Source organism: Rhinolophus hipposideros, assembly GCF_964194185.1.
Source record: "Rhinolophus hipposideros genome assembly, chromosome: 17".
NCBI classification, from domain to species: Eukaryota; Metazoa; Chordata; class Mammalia; order Chiroptera; family Rhinolophidae; genus Rhinolophus; species Rhinolophus hipposideros.
In genome coordinates, this window is record NC_138063.1 from 27,836,361 (window position 1) to 27,850,780 (window position 14,420).

Here is a 14,420-nt window from a genome sequence, read left to right on the forward strand (position 1 = left end):
ACTTCTTAAGGATTATTTTTAATACCAGTTACCATCACTATAACTTCTTTTTGACCAGTATTTGTTGTGACCAAGTTCAGTGCTAAATGGCTTTTATACATGATTTCACATAAACCTCACTAAAACCTGCAGAGCTGAGTTAAAAGAGGAAAAAATTGAGACTCACAAAGATAACACAATTTTCCCAATGCCATGTCAGTGATGAGTAATGGAAACTAGATTTTTAAAGCCCATGTTCAAATTTAAAGCACATGGTTTTAATCACTATTCTTTATTTTTTTATTATTTTTATTTTTTTAAGTTTACTGGGGTGACAATTGTTAGTAAAGTTACATAGATTTCAGGTGTACAATTCTGTTTCATCTGCTTAGAAACATCAGTCCCTAAAAGGAATTGTTTTAGATATTCTGACCACAAGGTTCTTGGACCCATCAGGGTCTACAGATAAAATTTTGGCGGTATGAGTCCACTGAAAGATAAACGTATGTGTGAATATTTGAATGTGGGATGGAACTCAGATTCTCAAAAGGACCATAACCCCCAATAGCTGTGGACCACTACATTAGTTTTATTGATCTCAGGTGTGAATGTGCAGGGGCACAGTGCAAGCCTGGATGTTCACTGTTCAAGTGCATCTTTTCAAATGGAGGTGCTGGGAAGCTGGTGGAAAGCATTCATGTTTAATGACATGCTGTGAACTGTGAAACTTAGAGGAGACACACATAATAGAGACTGATACTTCCTATCCCTATGTTGAGAGGGCAAGTAACCCTAGAGGAATGCTTTTGACAACAGTTCATGAAAAGGTGGTTAGAGATAAAGGTCAGAGGAAACCAGAAGCTGATAATGGAAGCAGGGCTGTGGAAGTCTGGGGCACAGGTTCTCAACTCTCAATGTACAATAGTTTCCTAGAGATTCTTTTAAAAATGTCCATGGCAGTGCACTGTTCCAATTTAACAGAATCAGAACTTGGGGAATTGGGGTCAAGTATCTATACTTTTGACACAGAAAGAATTGAGAACTGCTAATCTGGTAGATTGCTCTTCAAAGACAGGAGGTGCAAGGTCTTTGGGGGAGAAAGGATTGCACATAAATTTCACTGTTGGAATCATCTCTTGATTTCTCACTGTGTCCCAAAACACAACACACACACACACACACACACACACACACACACACATATATACTCTCTGTCTCTGTCTCTCTCTCTGTCTCTGTCTCTGTCTCTCTCATATCTCTTAGGTTGTCTTCTGTCTTTCTGTCTACTATTTTCCCATTGGCTTTATCTATTTTAAAATTGTGCTAGAATATTTCAAACGAACTTATTTATTCTAAGTTGGAAATGGCTGATAACTTGATTTACTACCTTTCTAGAGATGTTTAATTTTTAACAGAAATATTGTTTACATGATGAAATTTCAGACATTCAAAAATATGGGGTTTATCAAGCTATTCCTTAGAACCTACTTTGTCACGTTTTATGTGGATTTATATGTGGGCATCAATGGTTATGAGGAGTCATTTAATAAATTAATTAATTAACTATAACAACTTGAAAGAGAAGATAGTGAGTTACGTTCGAGATATTTCGAATTTGAGGTTCCCATGGGAGGGAAATGGATTTTGTGAGTGGGGATGATATATCTTAAAAGAGACCTCAGGGGTGATGAAAACAGCATTTGAGGCTATGGGTTTCTGATTTGAGGAATTGATGGTCAGATACCTGTTCTACTTGATCCAATTTTTGGAAAATAACTACGATTCTCAATGACCAGCCATTTGTAATAGCTTGTTATTTTTTATCATCTTGTGGAAAAACTGTTATTGACCAGGCTGACAATATCCACACCTGAACACCAAGCATTATATTTAGCAACGCCTATAAATATCACCTGGTACCCAAGGAGATCCATCAATCTAGATCTATAAAGCATTTCCACATTCCTGTTTCTCAGGTTTTGTGAATAGGGGGTTATTATTGAGGTTTCCCTACTCCATATTTCAGGACAATGGGTGTGAAGTTTTACGTGTTGGATTCTGCAAGTCTTCAAACATTCACAAACCTACTCACTTGTCATGAAAAGTATTTCAAAAGCCCTCAAGTGCCAATGGGAGAACTTCCTTTAATGGCGAGAAGTATTTTAACTGCTCAATAGAAAATATCAAATTGGCAGCATTTATTTCAGCATGGCAGTGTTACTCTGTGAATGACACTAGACCTCTTCCCAAAGAGGTTCAGATGTGTAGCACTGCCGTGAAAAGCCAAGGTTGAGCAAGAGAAGGCAGTGAGATCCCTACTGCTCAATCCATACATTCAAGAGAAGCAGACAGCAGGTTTTCCCAACTCATCCATCAAAAAATGCATGAAACCTATTATCAACAGGTCATCAAAGAGAAAGGCGGGTATTGATGATGGTATTTTAAACACTATGACATTTTGAGTCTTTTTATTTTAAAAGGAATTACGCTCTTTTAAAAGCAATGCTTTCAGAACAAACCCATGTGAAGAGTGAAAAGAGGACAAGTAGGAGAAACAATACTTAAAGATTTAACTATTCTGTTGGTTTATGAACATCATAACCTCAAAGAAAATTGTCATTTACCCTAATGTCATCTTAATTAATGATTTAGAAGAAAGTACATTCAACTAGGATTAAAAAAAAAAAAACAAAAAAAAAAACTGAGTTTTTTACCTGGCTTTCTCACGGACTGACTTTGTGACCTTGGACTATTTACTTAATATTTCAAGACTTCAGTTTTCTCAACATAAAATGAGGGAATCAGAGTAAATGATCTCTAATATTCCTTCCAGCATTAACATCCTGCAAATGTATTTTGTTGAAGATAGGAAACCTCAAATGAGCATTTGGTTTAAAGTGTGACTGGTTTTACAATCAGATTTATTGTCTATGACCTATTCATAATACAATATCTACCTGAGGAATTCTCAACTCTGGTTTCAGACAAAATAGCAGTCAGAATTTTAGCACTGAGAGACTCTAGTAGGTTTTTACACTTACCCTTTTTTAATAGATTAGGGAAACATGCCCTAGTGAGAAGATATCTGACTAAGGCTCCTTGGTCAGGATGCTGAGCTGGATATAGATCTGGAATATTCTAATTAAAAATCTAATCCAAATTTTATGTCTTTACTTATGTATATTTCTATATATAATCTGAAATCTAATTCCCAAGTTTACCTAATTTTAAGGAAAAGTGACAGAACTAAGTGAACGCAAAGATGAAATTTGGCAGCTGCACAATAGTCAATCCTAATAGTTTTGAACCTCCAAAGTTACATGAACAAACTCCATAATTGATAAATTCAGAGTTGGTCAAATTAGTTCATGCTGTTTTTAAAGTGAAAATTAATTAATCATTATTTTTCAGGCTGTCAGTTTCATGACTATCCAAGTAAGATTCCTGAAGGCAGGGATCTTGTTTCTCCCCCATTTTATTATCTGTCTACACCTGAAAGTTAAGGCAGCCAGGGACAGAGAATAGAAATCAGCTCTGGAACAAACTGCCCACGAAAACTTGAACAAATCACTTCATATCTCTTCGAATATATTCTCCACATCAATAATACAAGAGGATTGGAATGTAAGGTCTTTAATGTCCCTTCAGCTCTGAAATTCCAGGATTCTAGTAAATTGATAGATTAGACTAGATAGATGACAGATAGATAGATAGATAGATAGATAGATAGATAGATAGATAGATAGAGAGATATAAATAGATAGATATAGCTACTTGATTGATAAGCATTTTTTTTTCTGAATTAAAGTGGATATAAGCAAAAGGTCAAAGTGAGTGAGTCATTCAAAGTTCCAGCTCAAGAGTTTTTGCTCCTCTTCTCCTCTGGTAGGAAGTGGTTAAACTAGAAAAATTCAAGTTATAAATATTTAAACTGCTTTTTTACAACAGGGAGCTTAGATGCAAAGGCGTTAAGCACTTTAAGAAATAGATTGAAAAGAAATGTCATTATCTTGATTTTCTGAATTGATTTGCTTAATAACAATACTTAGCATTTATATGGTGTTCTGTATTTTCAAATTGCTTTATAATCATTAATCAGTTAATTCATGCAACCTCTCTGTGAGGTCAAGATTATTATCCCAATTTTACAGACAAAGAAATTGAGATGTGGAGAAATTAAGTGACTTGCCCAAGGTCATTGAGGAAGTGAGTGACAGGCTCTGGATTAAAACTTCGAGACTGAGCCTACACGAGGCTAAATGAATTATAGAATTGACAATCAACTGAATAATTAAAGAAGAAATAACCATTTTCTCCAAAATTGCTAGGAAATTGATATAACGTTGGGGACTTAATAGGCTTGAATTATCTAAATGGTTGTAATTTTAACTTTCACATACAGAAATAAAGCATATATGTACTTGTAAACAAAATCTAATTTGTGATGTTTTGTTCTCCTTAATTGTAACAGTCTGTCCCAATCTTTTTGACATATTGGTGCTCTGCAAAGTATTTTCTCTTTTATTTGAGAAATCCTCAAAACAGCCCCAGTTAAAAATTCTCTGTTTTAATCCAAATGTTCACTGGTTTCCTCCTCTGGGATGGGGGGGTGGAGGTATGGGACAGGGAGGAGAGAAAACTAGTGAACATCTTGATTGAAACAGAATTTTTAACTTTAAGACCAGGTTTTTTATTATTATTATTATTATTATTATTATTATTATTATTATTATACTTCCAAGGTTCATAAGAAGATGAAATAAGAAATATTTTGTGGACCAGACAGATTTTCATTTGGACTTTAAAGATTAAGTTACATTCTGACAATAGAAAACTAAGGCAGAAGGAATACCCTGAGATGAAGGAGAGGAAGATATAGTCTGTGGGTAGAGGTTTCAAGACAGAAATCAGGCTGAGAGTGAAAGATGCCAAATTGGAGACAAGAATGCATAACAGGATGAGGCAGGGACACGTTAAGCAGATCATAAGCTTGTTTCAGAGCAACACTGGTGATTTCCAGGTAGGAGAGTGGAAAACTATAGACTGGTTTATTTACTCCTCTCAATTAATTTTCACTGTTGTTATTGTTTCTCCAAGAACTGTCTTTAGAATTTTATAATGAAAACTGCTTGAAAGAGAAATACTGCCAACCTTCTAGGTTTTGCTGTACTTCCAACTAGCTTTGGAACATGGGACAGACTCAATTTTGTTGGCAGACTCAATTTCTTCATTAAAATGGGTATAGTGGAGACACGAAAAAGGGAGCCAATGTTACCGGGGCAACATATAGCAGTATTGTGTCAGATCCTATCCATCTATCATCTCATTTAATGTTGGAGAACATTGGGAATTAGTTATTTATTTATGGGTGAGGAAACAAATATTTAGAAATGTTAAATAATGTACTCAAAAAAGTGGCAGAGCTGTTTTTGTGAATTCAAGTCTACACACAGACACTTTAAAGCCTAATCGCTAGCTAGTGTCTTTATCTTACATCCACCTTTTTTAGGCTAACAGAAAATTAAGATAAAATTAAGATAAAAGAAAATTAAGTTTATTTTCAATTAAGGCATTAGTTTCCGAACATTATTGCACATTAAAATCACCTTGGTATCTTTAAAAACTATTATGCCTGACTCCTACTCAAACCTTCTGATTTTATTTGCAAGGAGTATTTGTTATCTGGGCATTGACATATTTCAAATCTCCCTGTGAGAGTGGGAACCACTGATAGAAGTAAAGGATATTTGACTCATCTGAGAGATGCAGCAGCTAAATATACTCAACGTGAGAAATGATGAAGACCTATTCTGGTTGAGATTTTTAACACATTTTTAAATAGAATTAACATATAATCTAGGAGATGATTTTTGTGAAGATAAAAGATGAAGATATGTTAACATTTTCAAAAGAATGGAAACCATTTCACCTGACTTACAATAGTCTCATTCTCTTTCTCTGTGTTTGTTTTATTTCTCTCTGTGTCTGTCTCTATTTCTTCCTGTCTCTCTCACTTTTTCGCTCTGTAGCTCTTCTCTCTTCATGACGTGGAGATCTAATTGGAATAATCTCAATCCTGGTTATTTGAAAAATCACATCTGCAATAGATCTCATTTTTAAAACCTGCTCATGCCATGCTCTCGAGTGGAGAAAAGCACAGACTTTGGGGTTAAACACATCCAAGTTTAAATCTTAGCTCTACCAATTATGAAATTGTGTACTTTTAAACAAATTGCGTAACCTGACAAACCTTTAATTTTCTTCACTTGTAAAGTAGGGAAAAAAATTCACTCATAGAACTATTGTATATGCACACACGCTCAACTAAGGGGACCCACACATGCTTCTTGGTCCCCGCCCTGTCATACACCAGCCTTCTTTCTTCACTCCCCATCTTGTCACTAAGTAACGCCATTCAAAGCAGTAACTCCTTCCTTGCATGACACTGTGTCTTTTCCACATATTTTGGCATTGATCTATAGTTTCTTTCATAACATATTGTCTCATTTCAGACTTACCTTACTGTCTCTTATTGTCCCTTCTTGATTACATCTTTTTTATTTTTAGGTATTTCTTGTAAAGTTACCTCATCTCTGCAAATAGTTTATAAGTTGTTTAAAGGTAGGGGACTACGATGTTTAAAAATTTGTTTTTATTCACACCTTGAGCCCTTCCTCATCTCATTCTTGTCTTCATTCTTTGTCTCCACTCCTGGGCATCACACAAAACTAACTACATCTGCAATTGGTAAAATATATGAGAAACATAGTTTATAGTCATGTTTTCTGAAAAGCAATGAAATTCTCATTACTAGTATCACTTCTCCAGTTGGACTCAATGATGAGAATTTAAGCAAGCCAAGGTGTTGGGGTATTATGTGAGTCCTGAGGTGGAGGAAAGTGGGAATATGTCAAAGTCCATAAAAATGTATTTTTTGTCTAAGTCTATGCTCACACAGGACATCAGTAACCTGATCTTGAACACAGCGTTTTCTTGATGTTACGTGACAATGTGACTGGGTAAAAAATTCTCACGTGGATCCTACAGCTAAAACCTGATGCCCTAAAGCACAGGACTTGATCACTCCTATTTTAGTATAAAGCTTCAAATGTTGTTTGACTTTAGAGTTCTTTTAAACCCAGCTACTGTGCTTAAGTGGAAGGAGACAGTAAATTTCAATAGCTGACATACACTGTTGTCTAGGGGAGTTTACCCCTCTTTCATTTCAAATTTTCTAGGTAACATCTTGATTCAAGATTCTTTATTTGAAATTTCTGGGTAAAATAAATTTAGTTTGCCCAGCATCTGCCCCCAAATGATAGATATTTGTACTGCATAATGTATTTCAAATCATTCTTTCTTCTGGACACTGGAATCAGGGTGTCCTTCTCTCTTCTTTCTATTTATTAGAATCTTGCTCAGACTTTAAACCTCATTTCAAATACCCTGTGAAGCTGTCTTTCATTTTGGCAGCTCAAACCGACCTATTTCTTTAATCACTTACTGATTTCTTCTTTTAATTTTACCACAACAATTGAACACTTAATTATATATATTTTGTGAGCCATCTTCTCTTACTTTCTACCCTGCATATGTTGTAGCTTTGTATGTCAGCATTGACTGGAAGCTTCTGAATGGCAAGAGACTTGCTTTCTCAAACTGGGTTCTCTATAATTCTGTACTTATAGAAGATACTCACAGATTCATGTTTATTTGTTGATCTTTAATGACTGGTTTTGAGGAAGACAAGAATGGAAAGAATTTTAAGAAAGAGAAGTTGCCCTACAGAACAAAGGGTAAATTTAATGAAATCTGGATTATTTACATATAAATTTACTTTATGAATTCTCCATGGCATTTGAAGAGCTTATCCTGGTTCTCTCTCCTTTGCTTTTTTTTTTTTTTTTCTAAGTCCCCTTCCTCTGTTGTGACTTGGTATGTGCTTTGGGAATGCAAATTATTTCTTTAACATTAGACCAAAGCAAAACATAATTAGAAAGGGAGATCAAAGATGAATCCTCTAATACATCTCAAGGCCAAATATGAATGATTTCTGAATGATCTGCTTTTCTACTAAATTGTGTCACACAGATAATCAAAAGTTATGCTACCATATTGCATTCACCCCTGCATTTTGACAATGATTGTATGATTTTATCCAAAACAGTATTGATCTCCTTTGACATTGCAAATGGACACTGGCTTAGCAAACTAAGACTTAAGTCTGAAAGCCAAAGAGCATGAGGATATTTTAAATTACAAACAGAATAAAAAGTGAAAACAATGAAAAGCAAAGCACTGACTAGAATCACCAGTTCTCACAATTCCTTCCTAAATTATGTGGATTGGCAAGCAAAGTGGTGGAAGCATTCACCATAATAGCAGGAAGGAAGGACTATTCTGTGTAACTGGCAGTTTGGCCTACCATTCCTACTTTCATGATCAAACGTTTGCTGAAATTCTGAAGCCTAATGAAAGTAGACACAATATTTTGTCTTAAAGGAAAATAAAATATAGAGTGGCACATCCATTCTAATCTTCATATATGTAAAAGACTATAATAAATAGAAATAGGAAGACCCTTTTCTCTGCCTTCTAATATATAACAGATGGGAGCAAACAAACAAATAAAATCCAATAATCAATTCATACAGATGAAGAAACTATGCCCTAGGCAGGTGATGTAAATAGTCTAGTCAACTTGGCAAAAAAAAATGACACAAACTGAAATGGCTAATCCCACCTCACCATTTCCTTTACTATATCATCATGGAAAAAGGAACTCTGATAAAAGCAGTTAAGATCGCGGGATGTTTTTTCAAAGAGAAACATGGATGCTTTATTTTAGGAAAGCTTTGTCAAATATAAACATATACTGAAAGGGTTGGCTCAATATGCAGGCTTATACTGGGAAGAGCACTTGCTTAGATGATGTGAAAATTAATAAAAAAGACCTCAACCAAGATTGGAGTCAGGAGGGCCTGTAGGAGGAGCCCTTATGTGCTACTATTCATTACCTATTACCCTAAAAAGGAAAAGATGTGCCTTGCATCTCCAACAGGAAGATGTTTTCTACTCTACTACCTCAGCAGGAGGAAAACAGATTTTTTCCTTCCCTGGCAACAGCCCATATAATGAGAGACTCAGCCAATGAAAAGCCACTACAGTTCAAACTCCCAGTTTCCTACAGTGAACTTGATGTTTATAACATTTCCTCCCAACTTCCCATGTACATAATAAAAGACTGCTGCTTTCCTTTGTTTTCCAGACTTGCCTGTGGTTCAGCCATAGCTTGTATGTCCTGGATTACAATTCTCTGTTATCTCTGAATAAACTCATTTTTGCTGATAAAATACCCGCTTTATTTTTAAAGTCAACAAGGTCTAACATGCATCTGTGCCCCCGAAAGAAGTTTTAGTGATATCTTTTTGGGAAGTGGGTTGCTCAAAATGTCAGCACATTTCAAATGGTCATGTGTGTCAATTTAAAGTTAATAGTAGTTCCCTGTTGCTATAGTAACTATCATCAAAGCCCCTCAGTTCCCAAGAAGAGATGTCAGACTAAATGTAAAATGTTCAGCACCCCAACTTGCACCCAAATTTATGACCAGTGATGTGAAGATGAACTGACTCTCAAACCTGAAGGTGTTGACCCTGGAGTAAACTATGTGTGGAAAACTTCCACCATCCTGGAATTACAATAATCAATTCTGTATTACTTTCCGTCTCGGCAATTTGGAAAAGTTGAGTTACTATTAGTTTCATTTCATAATTCATTAGTTTGATTGAGTGTCACTAAGCTGAACATCTGGAGACAAATGAAAGGTACATAAATAACAATCACATATTTCGAAGATGGGAAAATAAAAGTCTATTTTGGAAAATACAATGGTAATAAGCTGCTTTAGAAACTGTGTAAATGAAAGGAAGCCATCCATATTCCACTTTGTCATAACAATCAAAATAGCTTCATAAGAATTCTTTACAACATTCCAACTGGATATGTGTTTTAACTTGGTAACCTCTGTAAGTGTGGGAATATCTTTCTGAAATATGTAATTACTTATATATAATTATACATATACATAATATATAAATCCACACACTCTATATTACCCGAAATATTTCTATGAAGTGGGCATATGGTTAGTGATATTTCTTCTCCACTCTGATTTTTGTGTCAGAAACCTAAAGCGGAAGGGAAATTGTAGCCTTCATTGGTTGCTCCATCACTGCATTCTCCACAATATCAACCAGAACTTAGAATCTTGTACACATTCAACTGATAGATGAGATCACATTAACTCTATCTTTAAAACTCTCAGATGGCTTTTAATTACATTCCAAATAAAATCCCTACTCCTTATTGTCATTACAAGACCTTAATTTGTCTGACCCTGCCTATCTTATTTCAAGCCATTAATTAGCTCTTCTTTTTCTCTTCTTTAGCCCATTAGACTCTATTTTTCTTTCTTTTTTTTTTTTTCATTGAGCAACACAAGAACTTATTTTTACCTAAGGCCTTTCATTCCTGCTACTCTCTGCTCGAAACCTCCATGCCTATCTTTCTGCCACTTCTTCAGAAGGGCTTCTGCTGACCCCTTAATTTAAAAGAGCTCCAATTATTCCAGAAACTCCTCTATAATCATCCTGGGTTCTTATTTTCATAAGATTTACGTCCCCCCCCCCGCCCTTTATTTTTTTCAGAATTATTTTATTTTTACATATATACATATATACATATACAGTTTTTAAAATTTTGTGTCTGTATTCCCACTAGAATCTAAACTCCCTGAAGTTAGGGCTATTATTTGTCCTACTCACCTCCATTAGTACATGGAAAAGTGCCTGACTCAGAGTAGGTACCAAAGAAATATGGAACAAATGAATTAAATTAATCCATTGAAATATGAGACTAAGAAGAAGAGAAAGAAAATATTCACATTCCAGAGTATCCCATCATCACAGTTAATCTGGCTTTCATTTTCTAGTGGGGAGAGGTGGTAAGGGCTGAACTCTTTCCTCTACCACAAAAAAGGAGAATCATAAGATTTAGGGAAATTAAGACAGGTAATTCAAATGCTTTCCCACTGAGATCTTCTTAGCTTTTATAGAAGCTGAGGAAAGCCCATCATTGGACTCTAGAAGGTGGATCCTGTATTCCTTATTTAATATTTTTGTCTGCATGACTCTGTTTAAATTAGTATGAGATGGGGTAGAGACATCCACAATTTTAACAATATCCCCAGCTGTTTCTGATGTCCAAACATTTTGGGAATCAAAGAAGGAAAACTACTATTCCTCTTACCTTAGGAGATACAATAGACAATCTATCTTTATTGATGCTGTGGTACAAGGAGATGTCTTTATTAAAGTCTCCACATGTATTCTCATATTGATGTGAATGAACAATGATGGGCCGAGTGGCAGATCCCTCAGTTAAACAATGTTTCATGAATACCTTTTACATATCTGGTGATGTGCTTAATTCTATGTGATTTAAAAAAGAAAGGGAAAATTCATGACATTGATTCTACTTTAAGTACCTAAATGATATTGTGGGGAAACAGGCTTAGAAAACACAATCTAATAAATGCACAATCATATTGAGTGCTCTACAACAAACCTAGCTTATCTTTCCTTGATATTTTCAGAATCATGAATCTGAACTCAATGGACTCTGAGTTAGGATGCTACATGGTTGAGATTACTTTAAAAGTTATGTGTGTGTGAATGAGTTATATGTGGTGTAAGAGGGTTTGGATTCCACCTGTGGATCTATTCAAGGTAAAGAAGGTTAACTTGGCCACAGCCAGAGATCATCAATTCCAAGGCTCACTTATTATAAATGATTTTCAGCAAATCATTCTGGTCCTTTGGCAGAAGTTTGTCCATCAAAAATAAATCATTTTAATTATGAAGTGACCACGGAAAATGCTCAGAATCAAAATCTTCCAGAATTAGAAATATAAAACAATAATTTGTAGTGATAGACAATGAAATTAATGTAGCCTGAAATAACCATAAAAGGTTTGCTATGGAAGTGAGACTGGCATTGGTTTCTGAAAGGTTCTCAGAATATGTGTGGGTGAAAATGAGAGCAGACATCAACTGAAGGAATGAAGTTGATGAAGATGCTATTAATAGTGACGTGATATAATATTCCCTTTTGAAAACTTTCTTAAACTATTTATTCATTTAACATTCATAAAGTCCCTCTTGCATATTACTGGAATACCAAGGAAGGGGATATAAAATCCAAAACAGACCTCACAAGGTCAGGATTCAAATATTTGGTGGCTTTTTTGTTGGTTTTATGGCCTTGGAGTCATTACTTAATTTCTCTGAATCTCTCTCTCTCTCTCTCTCTCTCTCTCTCTCTCTCTCTCTCTCTCTCTCTCTCTCTCTCTCTCTCTCTCTTCCATAAAATGTGGGTTATAATACCTACCTCACAGAATTACTTTAAGACTTAAGTTAAAAAAAAAAATACTATCTACCACCTAGTTCAGTAGTTGGCATGTTCAATAAATCTTATGTGCTTCTCCTTCACCTTATCTGGGAGGGGAATTATCTGCTAGGCCATAGGTCAGCTACCTAAGAATGAAGATGTCATTACTACATCAGGTTAAGGAACAATCATGGTGTGGTAGGACCCCTCACAGACTCTTCTCTGTCTCAGTGATTCACAGCTAGAATCCCATTTCCCAGAATTTAATCCCATTACATGTAATTTAGAGAGTGTTTAGTTAACACTGCTGTGGTCCAAGCTGTGTGTTCACAAAGGAGCAGACAGCTTCCCCATCCTGAAAAGAAATATCTCCTCTACTTGGAGAAAACATTGCAAATCGACACATACATTAGGCAGACTATAAGAGATTTAGAATGTGACTAAGTCTTTAAGTGAAATAAATTAAAAAGGGAGAAAGAAAATTCATGAAGGATGTGGATCCAACCTGGTATATGAAGGATCAACAAGAGAGGGAGGGAGAGAGAGAGAGAGAGAGAGAGAGAGAAACATTTAAAGTAATAGAAACTGCTGCAAGGGGCTGGAAATGAGCATGTCCTAATTACAGGAAGTGAAAAGCTAAGCCTGACTGTGTGAGGAAGAGGAATACAGTGAAACATAATTTGGGAAAGTAAAGTTAGTGTGAGATTTTAGAAGACTTCAAATGTCAGGCTGATGAGTTTGGAATTTAACTTCCACATGAAATATAGTAATTAGCCTCACTTTGCAGATGAAAGAAGGGGATTCGGAGTCAGTCAGCCTCCTGTCTCCAGCGGTGCTGTGATGATGAGCTTCCCCTCACACCCGTGAAATGCACAGTGCCCAGAACTATAAAGTCATCCTATGTAGAAGCCCAGAAATAGCACCTCCACCTGCATACATTTAAACTATGATTTGATTTTTCAAGTATTTTATTTAGACACAACTTACATCCTTTGTAAAAAATATGGATCCCTCTGTAATAACAACATGATATCCGGAAGAGAGAACACCAGTAATCAAGCCCATGTAATTCTATTTGACGCTCACTTCCTTATTTTTATTATTATTTTTTTTTGATGCTCACATCCTCAGGATAGTGAAAATTTGATGGATTAAAACTGCATAACAGACTTACAGCCTTTACAAAACTCTGTGGGATGTTTCTGGCGTGAAAATCAGCAATTTTAAATTCTGGTGAGCAGCAAATATTGTTTGGGCAGACTTTTTAATATTTCTGGTCCTCAAAAACCTAATCTTTTCCCATTTGGGGGTGACAGTGACCTTAAATCAACTATTCACAATCTGTTGGCAAGTGAAATCAAAATATACGCTTAGACAACTTTTTTTGCACATCTTCATGGAGAAAAAAATAATAATAAAAGGAGTTCTAGGCCCAGAATATAAACTATGCTGACAATTACACTTGGCTTGCCTAGACATTTCCTGTGTTAAACTCCACAAGGAGAGTAATGCAAAGCTGCCTTGCACATGGAGAAAAATCAATTTCATAAGAGATATATCTTTATGTGTCATGATCCAGTGTATGATTGTGGCCTTTGATGTCTATTTAGCTGGCAGCAAATTTACAGCCATAACTTTTAATTCCCAGCAAGGAGTACAGCAAAAATAACTTTACAGTTAAATAGGAACCTTGTGCTCATTGGGTGACTGTACTCAACTGCCAGGAATGACCTTGAAATTGGACATTCTTCTCTGCTTAAGCACTATTAGCGATATTTTTCAGAAAGCAAACCATTTAGTTGGTTGGCAAAAAAAAAAAAAAAAAAAAATACCGATAAAAATCTACTCTTGGCTACTCTCTAAATTGCATTGCACTATCTGTTCGCCAGCTGAGGGTGAAAAGCATTGTATATTAAAAGATTTTCATTGTGTAATAATGTGAATACCAGGAGCAGTAATTATAAAATCAATAATTCGTAATAAATATGTCCTCC